Here is a 13,849-nt window from a genome sequence, read left to right as displayed (position 1 = left end):
CATCACAATATTTCTTATACTCCTTCTTTTACTCAGGCTTTGAATTTTGCTAAAACTTCTGCTGCCCTGGTTCTTTCCTCATTCAATTTCATGATTTTTGATATTTTACTGGTCTTGCCAAGGCCCCCTGTGGCTAATTCTGGATCAGTGGATAACGCTGCAATTTGCATATCTTGTACTACCGTGTGTATGAGTCGAATGAAACACGGTATTAGACATGGTAGAAAGATGACTCCTGCCACTGAACATAAAATGAAGAACCCTACTTTCTTCCACCAGGCCCCAGTCCCAAACAATTGGTCCCACCAGGAGGCTTGGAGGATTGAATTCCACTTTTGGACTGGGACATGCGCTACCTTCTTTATTTCGGCTGCTAGGCCTCTGATAGTTTCTCCATAATCATCTATTTCTATGCAACATTCTGATTCATTGAACTTCCCACAGACCCCTCCTTCCTCTGCTAGCAAATAGTCCAGGGCAATCCTATTCTGATAAACGAAAGCTCTCATTTGTGAGTGTTGCTGGGCCAGTAACTCTAACGTGTCTGAAGTGTGATTTGAGACTATTTCTACTACGGCTTGCAATCTGATTAATCTATTTAGTAAATAGACTGGGGTTCTGTAACCCCAACTCCCATCCTGGGCCCAAGTTGCAGGGCCATAGTATTCTATTATCCATTCAGCAAGCTATTCCTCGCTTCTCCATTTTTGGTTTCCTCCTGCATTCGGGAGTTCTTTTTTTAACTCCCTTTTCTGTCTGTTTAGAGTTTCATATAGCGGGGCACCTAGTAGGTTGCTTTCTAAACGGGGTAGCGTGAAAAAGGAAGGTCTGATCATTCCTAAGGTGCAAGACCCCTTCCATCTGCGGGGTCGCTCGCTATAGGCTTTTTTCCTACATATTCAATAGATTCCACTTGGGGCTTTCCATTTAATTTCTGTGCTTTCTGGCATTTCCTAAAAATCTTTTAGGTTCCCCAAGGATTGGTAGGGGTTGGCTCCAGCAAGTTTATTCCAGCATAACTCAATTTCGTTAATCCAATCACATTCTTTTCCTTTCTTTTTACTTCAATATCCTGCATGTAGTTCAGGTTGCCAGATCTTAGTTTTGTTATTAGAATTGACAGCCAGGGTGGATATGCAAGGGGTATATCCCACTATTTCGGTATACTTATTTCCCTTTCTACTAATGCATAATGTCCCTATTATTCTTTGGTCTAAGATCCACCCTTCAGGCCGTGACATAGTTTTTATCATTTGATTGTCCCATTTTAGAAATTGTTCTGGACCCAAACTCTCACCTTTCTAAGGCTATTTTTCTGCTGATTTTAATCCCCCGCAAATCCAACAATTTGACAATCCTAACGTGGTGGCAATTTCCCGCATTAGCTCTATAAAAAGATTTTTACTAGAGGCCGGCAAACCCCAATCACTATATTGTTTTTCTAATTGCTTGTATTGTTCACTCAGTGTCCTTATTCTCTCTTGTTCCATCCTCTTTCTCTTCACTTCTGACTCCTGTCTTTTCAATTCCTGGGCCACTTTCTGTATTTTGTTTTCTGGGTCTATCCCTTCCTCATTTTTGGAGAAGCAGAAAGTTCCTTCTAGCTTCAAGCAAACCCTTCTATCATTTTCATTTAGCAGATCTAATATGATGGGCCCGCTGTTTAGGGAAACTGTATTAAGTTTCACGTTATTCCCTACCCAATAGGTTTTTCCATTTATCATACACATTCCTAATTTACTCTGATCATAACATAGATTGTTCACTTGGAAGTATGCCACAAAGGTGGATTCCTTCTTGCCCCGAACTCACACCGTTTTATTACACTTATCACAAATAGGGATTATGGGCCTGCTGCTTATATCCTGCTTTTTCCTAGGTATTGCCATCGGGTCATGGTATATGGTTCCTTATTTTAACTTACATATTTTGAACCAACTTCCATTGTGGTTACAAAGCTCCCTTTGCCAAATCCCTCGGCAATCAAAATGTACCCGAAAAGTTACGTTCTGGCTCAAGGTAGGCTCTTTCTGAGTCTCTTTCAGGCACTTCCTTTCCTGCCCCATTTGTCCCTTAGGGTTGGGGAGGCCATTCGTGAGGTACACGACTAGGCTCAGGATCACTAGGAATACCCATAGGTGTACCCCTCTGCCTTTGCCTCCGCCCACCGGGTTGCCACCAGCGGCGAGGTAATCCATCTTCTCGGCAGCAAGGGTATTCTTCCGGGCCTCCATAGTCTGTCCTATTAGCATACCGTCTTTTATAAGTGCCCCACCTGGCCAACTTTATTTGTTCTGCTATACAGGGTACTTTGACTGCCCTCCTACACTCGATTGCTAAAGGCTCGGCTTTAGTATTTAGTTTCCCCCTTAACCCGTCTATGAATATTAGGAACCAGTCTGGAGAATCTAATTCCAATATACCTTTCTCGGTGGCAAGGGCTAGCAAAGAGCTTGTTAGCTGCCTCTCCTCCTCTAAACAGTTTTCACACAGGCCCCAAGGTCTGAACCTTCTGGAACAATGTGCTACCCAAATCTCGTTACAATAACCACACTTAAAATGAATGAAAGGATGACAGGTACACCCGACTTGAAGACAACTTATCGTATGCCTGTCGGTCATTGAGTCTGTTTGTGGATTTTCAACTTCAGGTCTCCTGGCGATGAGGTTATTCTCCACTCCAGAGTGCTGTCTCATTGTTCGATCTTCTTCACCCGGGAAGCGCGTGTCCAGCCTTTTTCCGTGGTCCTGACAGCAGTGTCTGTGGTCAGGAGGACGAGGAAAGGTCCCTCCCAATGAGGAGTTAATGGCGTTTCTCTTCACGTCCTGATTAACACCTTGTCTCCCGGTTGGATTTTATGGATGGCAAATCCTAAGGGTGTACTCTGTGATATCAGCCCACGCTTTTGAAGTTCCTGTAAATTGTTATTAATTGATACAAGATAAGATTGTATCTGACAATCCTCAACCCGAGGATGTCCCACTGGCATTCCATGTTCATATGGCATTCCATAAAGCATCTCGAGGGGAGATAACTTTCTTTCTGAGTGGGGTTGAGTCCTGATGTTTAAAAGTGCGAGGGGGAGGCACTTCACCCATGACATTTTGGTCTCAAGCATAAGTTTTGATAATTGAGCTTTTAATGTTTGATTCATTCTTTCTACCCGTCCTGAGCTTTGGGGGTGCCAGGGCGTATGATATTCCCACCGAATTCCTAGGGCATTTGCCAAATGTTTTATGATTTTGGAGGTGAAGTGCGTCCCCTGGTCTGAATCAATGTAGTCTGCGATCCCGTATCTTGGTATTATTTCCTCCAGTAGTTTCTTAGCAACTACTTGGGCGGTGGCCCGAGGACTAGGGAACGCTTCTACCCAGTAGGTAAGTTGATCTACCATTACCAATAAATATCGATGCCTCCCAATTTTTGGTAATTCGGTAAAATCTACCTGGATTCTTACAAATGGGCGATAGGCTAAAGGGCATCCCCCTGGGGATACCTGCCGGGTCCTAGATCTGTTTATCCTCTGACATGTCATACATCCCTGGACCTCCTGTTTTGCTATTTCATAGATTCCCTTGTACCCAAAGAACTTCAAAAATTGTTTAGCCAGAGCTTGTGCTCCCCAATGGGTCTGCAAGTGCAGCCTTCTCAAGATTTTTCTAGCATATTCCTTCGGTATTAATTCTCTACCATCTGGTAATTTCCACTTCCCATCTTCTAATATCCCTCCTATATTTTTGTATTCCTCCACCTCCTTTTCGGAAGGACAGGGAGGGAATTCCTGGGTTTCACCTTCTCTGGTTTCTGGAACATTTAGGGTTAGGAGTGCTGCCCTTTTTGCCTCCTGATCTGCTAGATTGTTTCCTCTCATTCTGAACTGCATCCCCATCTGATGCCCTTTTACGTATACTAGTGAGATAGCCTTGGGTTCCCTTATAGCCTCTAAAATTTGTTTTATTAAACCCTCATGTACTAGACTTTTCCCTCAGGTGTTTATTAGTCCCTTTTCTTCTCAAATTTTCCCAAATGTGTGAACCACTCTAAAGGATTATTTTGAATCCGTGTAAATGGTCCCTACCCTTCCTTTTAGTCCCTTTAGAGCCTGCAGGACTGCATATAGTTCACATGCTTGTGCTGACCAGGATGCGCTTAAAGAGCCAGATTCCACTGCTTTTCTTGTTTTTCCATCTATGACAGCCTAGCCTGATTTCCTTTTCCCTTCTAAAACTCGGGCTGATCCATCCACGAACCATTTTTTCCCTTCCTCCAGCTCTTCTTCCTCTAAATCTGCCCTAATCTTGGTTTGGAGTTCTATTATTTCAGCGCAATTGTGGGTGAGCCCTTCCGAGGCTTCTCCAAAGAGGAACTCGGCTGGGTTTTTGGCTGTGGTTGTTCTTAGTTCTAATTCAGGCGCGTGGATGAGTATGGCCTCGTATTTTAGAAGTCTAGCATCTGTGAGCCATTTATCTGCTTTTTGCTGTAGGATGGTCCTCACGCTGTGTGGGGTATATACTATTAATGGAGCCCCAAAGGTTATTTTCTTAGCCTCTTCCACCAGCAGAGCTACTGCCACAATTGCCTGTAGGCATGTGGGCCATCCCCTGCTCACCGGGTCTAGTAACTTGGAAACATAACCTACGGGTTTCTTGTCCCCTGCCCAATCTTGTGTTAATACTCCATGGGCTGTGTGGTTGCTAACATCTATAAACAACTGGAATTGCCTTTTTACATCAGGGAGGCTCAATACAGGAGCTGCCATCAAGGTCTCTTTTAAGTATCTAAACTCCCGTTCGTCTTGCTCGGTCCATTTCAACTTATCTGTGGTTAGTTTTTCATACAAAAACTTTACCTTTTCACTATAACCCTCTATCCACTGTCGGCAATATCCGAGGAGCCCCAGCAGCTGTCTCACCTCTCTTTTGTTTTGTGGGGGAGGTAATTCTATTAAGCCAGCCACCCTCTCTGGGTCCAATCTCTTTTTCCCTTTTGTAATCCAATGCCCCAAATATCTTACCTCAGGCTCTGCAAACTGCAATTTAGACTTTGAGACTTTTAGTCCCATTTCTCCTAGGAAGTTTAGCAAAGATGGTGCAGGCTTTCACATCCTTCTCTTCCGGTCCTGCTGTTGGGGTTTAAGTCTCCTGTAGAATTTTTTCCCCCCTCCCAAGTTGCTAGGAGACTAAGTGCTGAGTGCTTAACGTGGACAAAAGAACTGATAACTTAGTTTTGGGGGAGGGAAAAAAAGCTCCCGGAGAGAGCGGAGGGTGGGGGGATCTCGCGGCTTTTCTTTTCTTCTTCCGGGGGGGGAGCACCGATCGGGCCACGGCTGCTGGAGTCCACGGTTAACGAAGGAGTCTGGTCCTGGGAATTCTACCATCTGTTGGAGCGCCCAGGAATTCGGAGTTTCTTCGCTGTCCTGCTGGATTTTGGGTGAGACCGGGTCCCGCCGCTGCGGCTTCTCCGGCACTGCCACCTCTGCCTGCCGAGGACACCCCCTGCCTGCGGAGGACAGTCCACCGCGCCCGGCTTCCAGCCATCAGCGCCGGAGCTTCCACCGTTTGCCCTCGGGGTTCTTAGTTCTGTTCTACTATTGTTATAATTGCTGTTGTTTTTTTGTCTGTCCTGTTATATTTACTAGTAAAGGACTGTTATTCCTTTTCCCCATAGCTCTGACTGAAAAGTTTTATTTTTAATCTTCCAAATTATAATAACACGGAGGGAAGGATTCAAATTCCTCATTTCCTAGAGAGGCCTGCCTCTCCTTAGCAGACACCTGTCTTTTCAAAACCAAGACAGAATTTGGCGCCCATATCGTGGGGCATTGAGAGAAAAAGGAATAACAGTTCTTAAGTGCTTACATTGCTGTGCACTGGCTATCATGTGGTCTGGCTTAACCTGGTTTGGGTGGCATGTGGGTGTGGCCGTATTTCTCCCATTTGCAGGCCCTTTTCTAAACATGGGCCCTGTAACTAAGGTTACTGTGGCTGTCATCCATTTTGCTATATGGGTTAACGAAGTGAGGAAATCGTGGATTTTTAATTTCCTCTGGAAGGCAGGCACATGGATTCAGGGCTATCATACACTAACTGTGTGTTTCTGGAGTTACTTTAACAACGGTACCTACTGTGAAGAAATGACACTGAGGGAAATTTTTTCCCAACCCTTCACCCAGCTCTTTGGGCCTGCCCCACCAGTCTTTGAAGGGTTCAAATCTCTGAATGTTAATGACATCATACAGTGGCTGGTGTTGCTGGTATGCCTGTTCTGTTTAGCATTTAGAGATAAGGGGAGACTGACCTGGATAACCACCCTGATACCTACCCTAGAGAATAAGGATGCTGCCCGACAGCCTGAGCCCGTCCCACAGCCTGACCCTGCCTCACAGCCTGACCCTGCCCCACAGCCTGAGCCCGTCCCACAGCCTGACCCTGCCCCACAGCCTGACCCTGCCCCACAGCCTGAGCCCATCCCACAGCCTGACCCTGCCCCACAGCCTGAGCCCGTCCCACAGCCTGACCCTGCCCCACAGCCTGAGCCCGTCCCACAACCTGACACTGTCCCACAGCCTGCCTCAGGAATAAACCACCCAGATTTGGTGAAGGAGATAGGTGAGATGCTGAGGGAGTACCTTTCCCCTGTAGTAGCCTCATTAGCCCCAGCTGCTGGGAAACCCTCCCCCTGCCCCGACAAAGGAGAGTCTGATGGTGCAGCAGCAGAACCCACAGACGTTACAACCGTCCAGGTTCCAGCTGAACCACAGGGGCAGCCACAGCCAGCAGCAGTGGCCCCTGTGGAAACAAAGAAGTATAAGGTGAAATCAGAGCACCCAGGCAACAAGGATAAGAAAGGAGGGCCCTCACAACCCGGGGAGGAGTCAGAGGTTGAGATCATCACTGAGTCCCTGACATATGAAAGTCTCCGTAATCTGCAAAAAGATCTTGCACGGCGGGGACGTGAGGCCTATACAGCCTGGTTACTTCGGGTCTGGGACCTTATAGGTACAGGCGTGCAGCTAGATAGTAGTGAGGCAAGGAATTTGGGACCCTTGACCCAGGACTCAGGTGTGAATCAGGTATTCGTAAGGGAGCCAGGGCCCCTTTCCCTTTGGGAGCGGCTTTTAATGAGTGTACGGGAGAGGTTTGTCCACAGAGACAGAATGCAGGAGCACCATCATAGAATGCGCTGGAAGACCCTTGAGGAAGGGATCCAACAGCTGAGAGAAGTGGCAGTATTGGAGGTACTCTTTGGGAGGGGTGGACAGCATGATAATGACCCCGACAAAGTCAGGTGCACAGGGCAAATGCTGTGGAATCTGGCAACTCTAGGACCATCTCAATACGCCACATACATTGCAACAATTCATCCTGATAACAACCGAGAGACAGTGGGTTCTGTAGCCAACAAGCTTAGAAATTATGAGAGTATCATCAGTGGCCCAATGCAGGCTCAGGTCTCTGCCGTGGCTAAGGAACTCAGAGAGGAGATGAGGGAGATGAGGGAGGAGGTGACAGAGAAGATGGAGGAGATGATGAGGAGGAACAGTTCCCATGTGGCACCGGTGCGAGTTACAGGCCCCAGAGTCAGAGCTCAACGGCCCCCAGCTAGAGAGAGAGGGTACACCCCACGAGCTGACCTGTGGTACTTTCTGCGTGACCATGGGGAAGACATGGGAAGGTGGGATGGAAAACCCACTTCTGCCCTGGCAGCACGGGTGCGTGAGCTCAAGGAGAGAAACACTAACCGAGGGGGTTCCACTAAGATGAAGGTAGCCTCGACATCGCACGACCAGGCTGCCAGGTATTATAGAAGTGAGGATGATATGTCAGATCCCCGTGAAGGAACCTCTACCATGTATGCTCAGGAGGGGAATAATGACCGGTGCTAGAGGGGCCCTGCCTCTAGCCAGGGAGAGGCACGGGAAAACCGGGTCTATTGGACGGTGTGGATCCGATGGCCTGGCACATCAGAGCCACAGAAATATGAAGCTTTAGTTGATACTGGTTCTCAGTGTACCCTGATACCATTGGAATATGTGGGGACAGAACCTATTTCCATTGCTGGGGTGACGGGGGGATCACAGGAACTGACTCTGTTGGAAGCCGAGGTGAGCCTGACTGGGAAGGAGTGGCAGAAATATCCAATTGTGACTGGCTCAGGGGCCCCGTGTATTTTGGGCATAGACTTCCTCCGGAATGGTTATTACAAAGACTCTAAAGGACTCAGGTGGGCTTTTGGAATAGCAGCTGTGGAGGCAGAGGGCATTAAGAAATTGAATAGCTTGCCTGGACTGTCGGAGAACCCATCTGCAGTAGGACTTCTAAAGGTAGAAGAGCAACGAGTTCCGGTTGCCACCTCGACGGTGCACCGCCGACAGTATCGGACAAATCGAGATGCCGTGATCCCCATCCACAAGATGATTCGGGAGCTGGAGAGCCAAGGGGTGGTCAGCAAAACCCACTCACCCTTCAACAGCCCCATCTGGCCTGTGCGCAAGCCTGACGGAGAATGGAGATTGACTGTGGACTACCGTGCCTTGAACGAAGTGACTCCACCATTGAGCGCTGCTGTGCCGGACATGCTGGAACTCCAGTACGAGCTGGAGTCCAAGGCAGCAAAGTGGTATGCCACAATTGACATTGCTAATGCCTTTTTCTCCATTCCTCTGGCTGCAGAATGCAGGCCTCAGTTTGCTTTCACCTGGAGGGGCGTGCAGTACACCTGGAACCGACTGCCCCAGGGGTGGAAACACAGCCCCACCATCTGCCATGGACTGATCCAGGCTGCACTGGAAAAGGGTGAGGCTCCGGAGCACCTACAGTATATCGATGACATCATTGTGTGGGAGAACACGGCAATGGAAGTGTTTGAGAAAGAGAGAAGATCATCCACATTCTCCTGAAAGCTGGTTTTGCCATCAAGCAGAGCAAGGTCAAGGGACCTGCCCGAGAGATCCAGTTCCTGGGAGTAAAGTGGCAAGATGGACGGCGGCAGATTCCCACTGAGGTCATCAATAAGATCACTGCAATGTCCCCACCAACCAGCAAAAAGGAGACACAAGCTTTCCTAGGCGCTATAGGATTCTGGAGGATGCACATTCCTGAGTACAGCCAGATTGTGAGCCCTCTCTACCTGGTCACCCGCAAGAAGAACGATTTCCACTGGGGCCCTGAACAGCAACAAGCTTTTGCCCAGATCAAACAGGAGATCGCTCATGCAGTAGCCCTTGGCCCAGTGAGGACGGGACCAGATGTGAAGAACGTGCTCTACTCAGCAGCCGGGAACAATGGCCTGTCCTGGAGCCTTTGGCAGAAGGTGCCTGGGGAGACTCGAGGCCGACCACTGGGATTCTGGAGCCGAAGCTACAGAGGGTCCGAAGCCAACTACACTCCAACAGAGAAGGAAATCTTGGCCGCCTATGAAGGAGTTCAAGCCACCTCAGAGGTGATTGGCACAGAAGCACAACTCCTCCTGGCACCCCGACTAGCGGTGCTGGGGTGGATGTTTAAAGGAAAGGTTCCCTCCACCCATCATGCCACCGACGCCACATGGAGCAAATGGATTGCCCTCATCACTCAGCGCGCCCGCATTGGAAACCCAAATCACCCTGGGATTTTGGAGATAATTACAAACTGGCCGGAAGGTGAAAACTTTGGTCTCATGGATGAAGAAGAGCAGGAACAAGTGACACGTGCTGAAGAAGCTCCACCATACAACCAACTGCCAGCAGAAGAAACACCCTATGCTCTTTTCACTGACGGTTCCTGCCGCGTCGTAGGGATGAACCGGAAGTGGAAAGCAGCTGTATGGAGCCCCACACGACAGGTTGCACAAGCCACTGAAGGAGAAGGTGGGTCAAGCCAACTTGCTGAACTCAAAGCTGTTCAACTGGCCCTGGACATTGCTGAAAGAGAGAAGTGGCCAAAGCTCTACCTCTACACTGATTCGTGGATGGTGGCCAATGCTCTGTGGGGTTGGCTGGACAGGTGGAAAAAGGCCAATTGGCAGCGTAGGGGAAAGCCAATCTGGGCTGCAGATGAGTGGAAGGACATTGCCACTCAGGTAGAGAAGCTACCTGTGAAAGTCCGCCATGTAGATGCCCATGTCCCCAAGAGTAGAGCTAATGAGGAGCACCGAAACAACGAGCAGGTAGATCAGGCTGCAAAGGTAGAGGTGTCAAAGATAGACTTAGATTGGCAACACAAGGGAGAGTTGTTCCTAGCTTGATGGGCCCATGATGCCTCAGGTCACCAGGGTAGAGATGCCACCTATAAGTGGGCACAAGACCGAGGGGTGGATCTAACCATGGACAGTATTTCTCAGGTTATCCATGACTGTGAGACGTGTGCTGCCATCAAGCAGGCCAAGCGGGTGAAGCCCCTGTGGTATGGCGGGCGATGGTCCAAGTATAAGTACGGGGAAGCCTGGCAGATTGACTACATCACCCTTCCCCAAACCCGCCAAGGCAAGCGCTATGTGCTGACCATGGTGGAAGCCACCACTGGATGGCTGGAGACCTACCCTGTGCCCCATGCTACTGCCCGGAACACCATCCTGGGCCTTGAAAAGCAAATCCTGTGGAGACATGGTACCCCTGAGAGGATTGAGTCTGACAACGGGACTCATTTCAAGAACAGCCTTATAAACACCTGGGCTAGAGAACATGGCATTGAGTGGGTGTACCATATTCCTTATCATGCGCCAGCAGCCGGGAAGGTTGAACGATGCAATGGCCTGCTTAAAACCACTTTGAAGGCACTGGGTGCGGGGACTTTTAAGAACTGGGAGAATAACTTAGCAAAGGCCACCTGGTTAGTGAACACTCGAGGTTCCACCAACTGAGCAGGCCCCACCCAATCTGAGCCCCTGGGAACAAGAGATGGAGATAAAGTTCCTGTAGTACACATGAGAGGAATGCTGGGAAAAACTGTTTGGATTAATTCTGCCTCCAGCAAAGACAATCCCGCTCCTGGGGTTGTTTTTGCTCAGGGACCTGGCTGCACATGGTGGGTGATGCAAAAGGATGGAGAGACCCGCTGCATACCTCAAGGGGACCTTGTTTTTCGGTGAACACTGTGACTGTGTCTGTATTTATATTCACATGTATATATATGTATATTATTTAAAGGTTTAAATTCAATATAATATGTTGGTGTGGGAAAAAAATTCGGGGTGGATAATGTTGGGGTTTAAGTCTCCTGTAGAATTTTTTCCCCCCTCCCAAGTTGCTAGGAGACTAAGTGCTGAGTGCTTAACGTGGACAAAAGAACTGATAACTTAGTTTTGGGGGAGGGAAAAAAAGCTCCCGGAGAGAGCGGAGGGTGGGGGGATCTCGCGGCTTTTCTTTTCTTTTTCCGGGGGGGGAGCACCAATCGGGCCACGGCTGCTGGAGTCCACGGTTAACGAAGGAGTCTGGTCCTGGGAATTCTACCATCTGTTGGAGTATCCAGGAATTCGGAGTTTCTTCGCTACCCTGCTGGATTTTGGGTGAGTCCGGGTCCCGCCGCTGCGGCTTCTCCGACACTGCCACCTCTGCCTGCCGAGGACACCCCCTGCCTGCGGAGGACAGTCCACCGCGCCCGGCTTCCAGCCATCAGCGCCGGAGCTTCCACCGTTTGCCCTCAGGGTTCTTGGTTCTGTTCTACTATTGTTATAATTGCTGTTGTTTTTTTGTCTGTCCTGTTATATTTACTAGTAAAGGACTGTTATTCCTTTTCCCCATAGCTCTGACTGAAAAGTTTTATTTTTTAATCTTCCAAATTATAATAACACGGAGGGAAGGATTCAAATTCCTCATTTCCTAGAGAGGCCTGCCTCTCCTTAGCAGACACCTGTCTTTTCAAAACCAAGACACCTGCAATTAGCAGGTCATCTACGTATTGCAAGATCTTAATCCCCTCCTTCAGGGAAAATTTGCTCAATAATTGTTCTAATGCCTGACCAAACAGATTAGGTGAGTCGACAAACCCCTGGGGAAGGGATGCCCATCTTAGCTGCTGCTTCCTATTTGTGTCTGGGTCATCCCACTGAAAGGAAAAATAGTCTCGGCTCCCTTCTGCCAGTGGACAAGTCCAGAAAGCATCCTTTAGATCTATTACACTATACCATATATCCTCGGGGGAAACCCGGTTCAAGAGGGTGTATGGGTTTGCTACCACGGGGAACCGTGTCTTGGTTCTTTCATTTACAGCCCTTAAACCCTGAACTAACCGGCAACTCCCATCTGCTTTCCGTACAGCCAGGATAGGTGTGTTATGTCAGGACATGCATGGTTCCAGGATCCCCTTTGCTATTAAATCCTCTATTATGGGCTTCAATCCTCACCTCCCCTCCAGGGAGATAGGGTATTGTTTCACCCTTATGGGGTCTTCTGGTCTTTCAATTTCGATCGAGATGGGTTCCATCTCCAGCCTCCCTGCTTCCCCTTGAGTGTACCAAACCTTGGGGTTAATCTCTTTCTCATCCTCGAGGGTCAATTTATATAAACTCACTATCAATTTAGAATCTTTCACTATCAAATTAATTCCTAATGCAACCATCAGATCTCGGCCTAATAAGTTACAATCGGCCTCTTCAGCTAATAGCATATCTCCCAAGCAAATCTTATTCTCAGACTCAATTTCCACATCCCTGACTACAGGTACTTTAAAGGGTTTCCCTTTGGCCCCTATGACCATCATAGAATCTTTACTTATTGTACACCCTGGGGGCAATTGTTTAAATGTACTTTTTTTGGCCCCCAAATCCACGAGGAAATCCAGCTCCTTCCTTTTGGGTCCTATTTTAAGTTTTACCACAGGCTCTTTAGATGTTATGGACCCCAAAATAAAGAGCCCTCGACACTCCTAGTCCTCTTGGAACATTCTCTCATCCTTCATTCTCTTTTTGCAATCCCTCTTCAGATGTCCCTTCTTTTTGCAATAAAAACATTCGGGACTTTCCCCTTGGTTGTTAGGGGTTCTCCTTTGAGGGGGTGCTGGCTTTCTCTGTGGGGCCCTTTTCATGGTTCTTCCTAAGTCATAAGGACGGTCCTGTTTCTGGGCTTCCCTAACTGCTGCCACCAATACCTTCGCCTGCATTTTCTGTTTCTCTTCATCTCTCCTCATGTAAACCTTCTGAGCTTCCCTCAACAATTCCTGCAAACTTTTCCTGCCAACCCTCAATTTTCTCTAGTTTCCTCCGTATATCCTCCCATGACTTTGCCACGAATTGGGTTTTTAACAATACCTCCCCCACAGGGGAATCGGGATCCGTCCCGGAGTATACCTGGAGGCTTCTCCTCAGCCTTTCCAACAATTCAGTGGGGGTTTCATCCTTTCCCTGACATTCTCCAAACACTTTGCTCAGGTTCTGCCCCTTGGCACCGCTTCCCTGATACCTTGGATTATTATGTTCCTCATATCAATCATCCTTCTCCTGCCCTCTTCTGTCTGAGTGTTCCACCGGGGTTCCTGACTTGGCCATTTTTGGTCTCCCGGGGTGCTTTGGGGGTTTCGGCATTCCCACTCCCTTATTCCCGCTTGCCTTATCATTTCCCTTTCCTCGGTGTTAAACAGTGACCTTAATATTGCTGTAAGGTCTTCATATGAGTATATGCTAGTTCCTAAAAACTCGTCCAATCTTTCTGATACCCCTAAAGGATCATCCATAAGTTTACCCATTTCCTTTTTGAAAGCCCTCACATTGCCCATATTAATTGGTACGTTTACGTATCCAATAATTCCTGGACCAGTGGGCACCTCCCGTAAAGGGAAAAGGTTATTTCTCTCCCCCTCATTTTCATTTTCCATCTCATTTATCTTTTTCAGCTGCCACCTAGTTCTCCTGGTGGGCGGGGTATACCCTGCTTCT

Source organism: Hirundo rustica, chromosome W (assembly GCF_015227805.2).
Source record: "Hirundo rustica isolate bHirRus1 chromosome W, bHirRus1.pri.v3, whole genome shotgun sequence".
NCBI classification, from domain to species: Eukaryota; Metazoa; Chordata; class Aves; order Passeriformes; family Hirundinidae; genus Hirundo; species Hirundo rustica.
Note: the sequence above shows the minus strand (reverse complement) of the source record.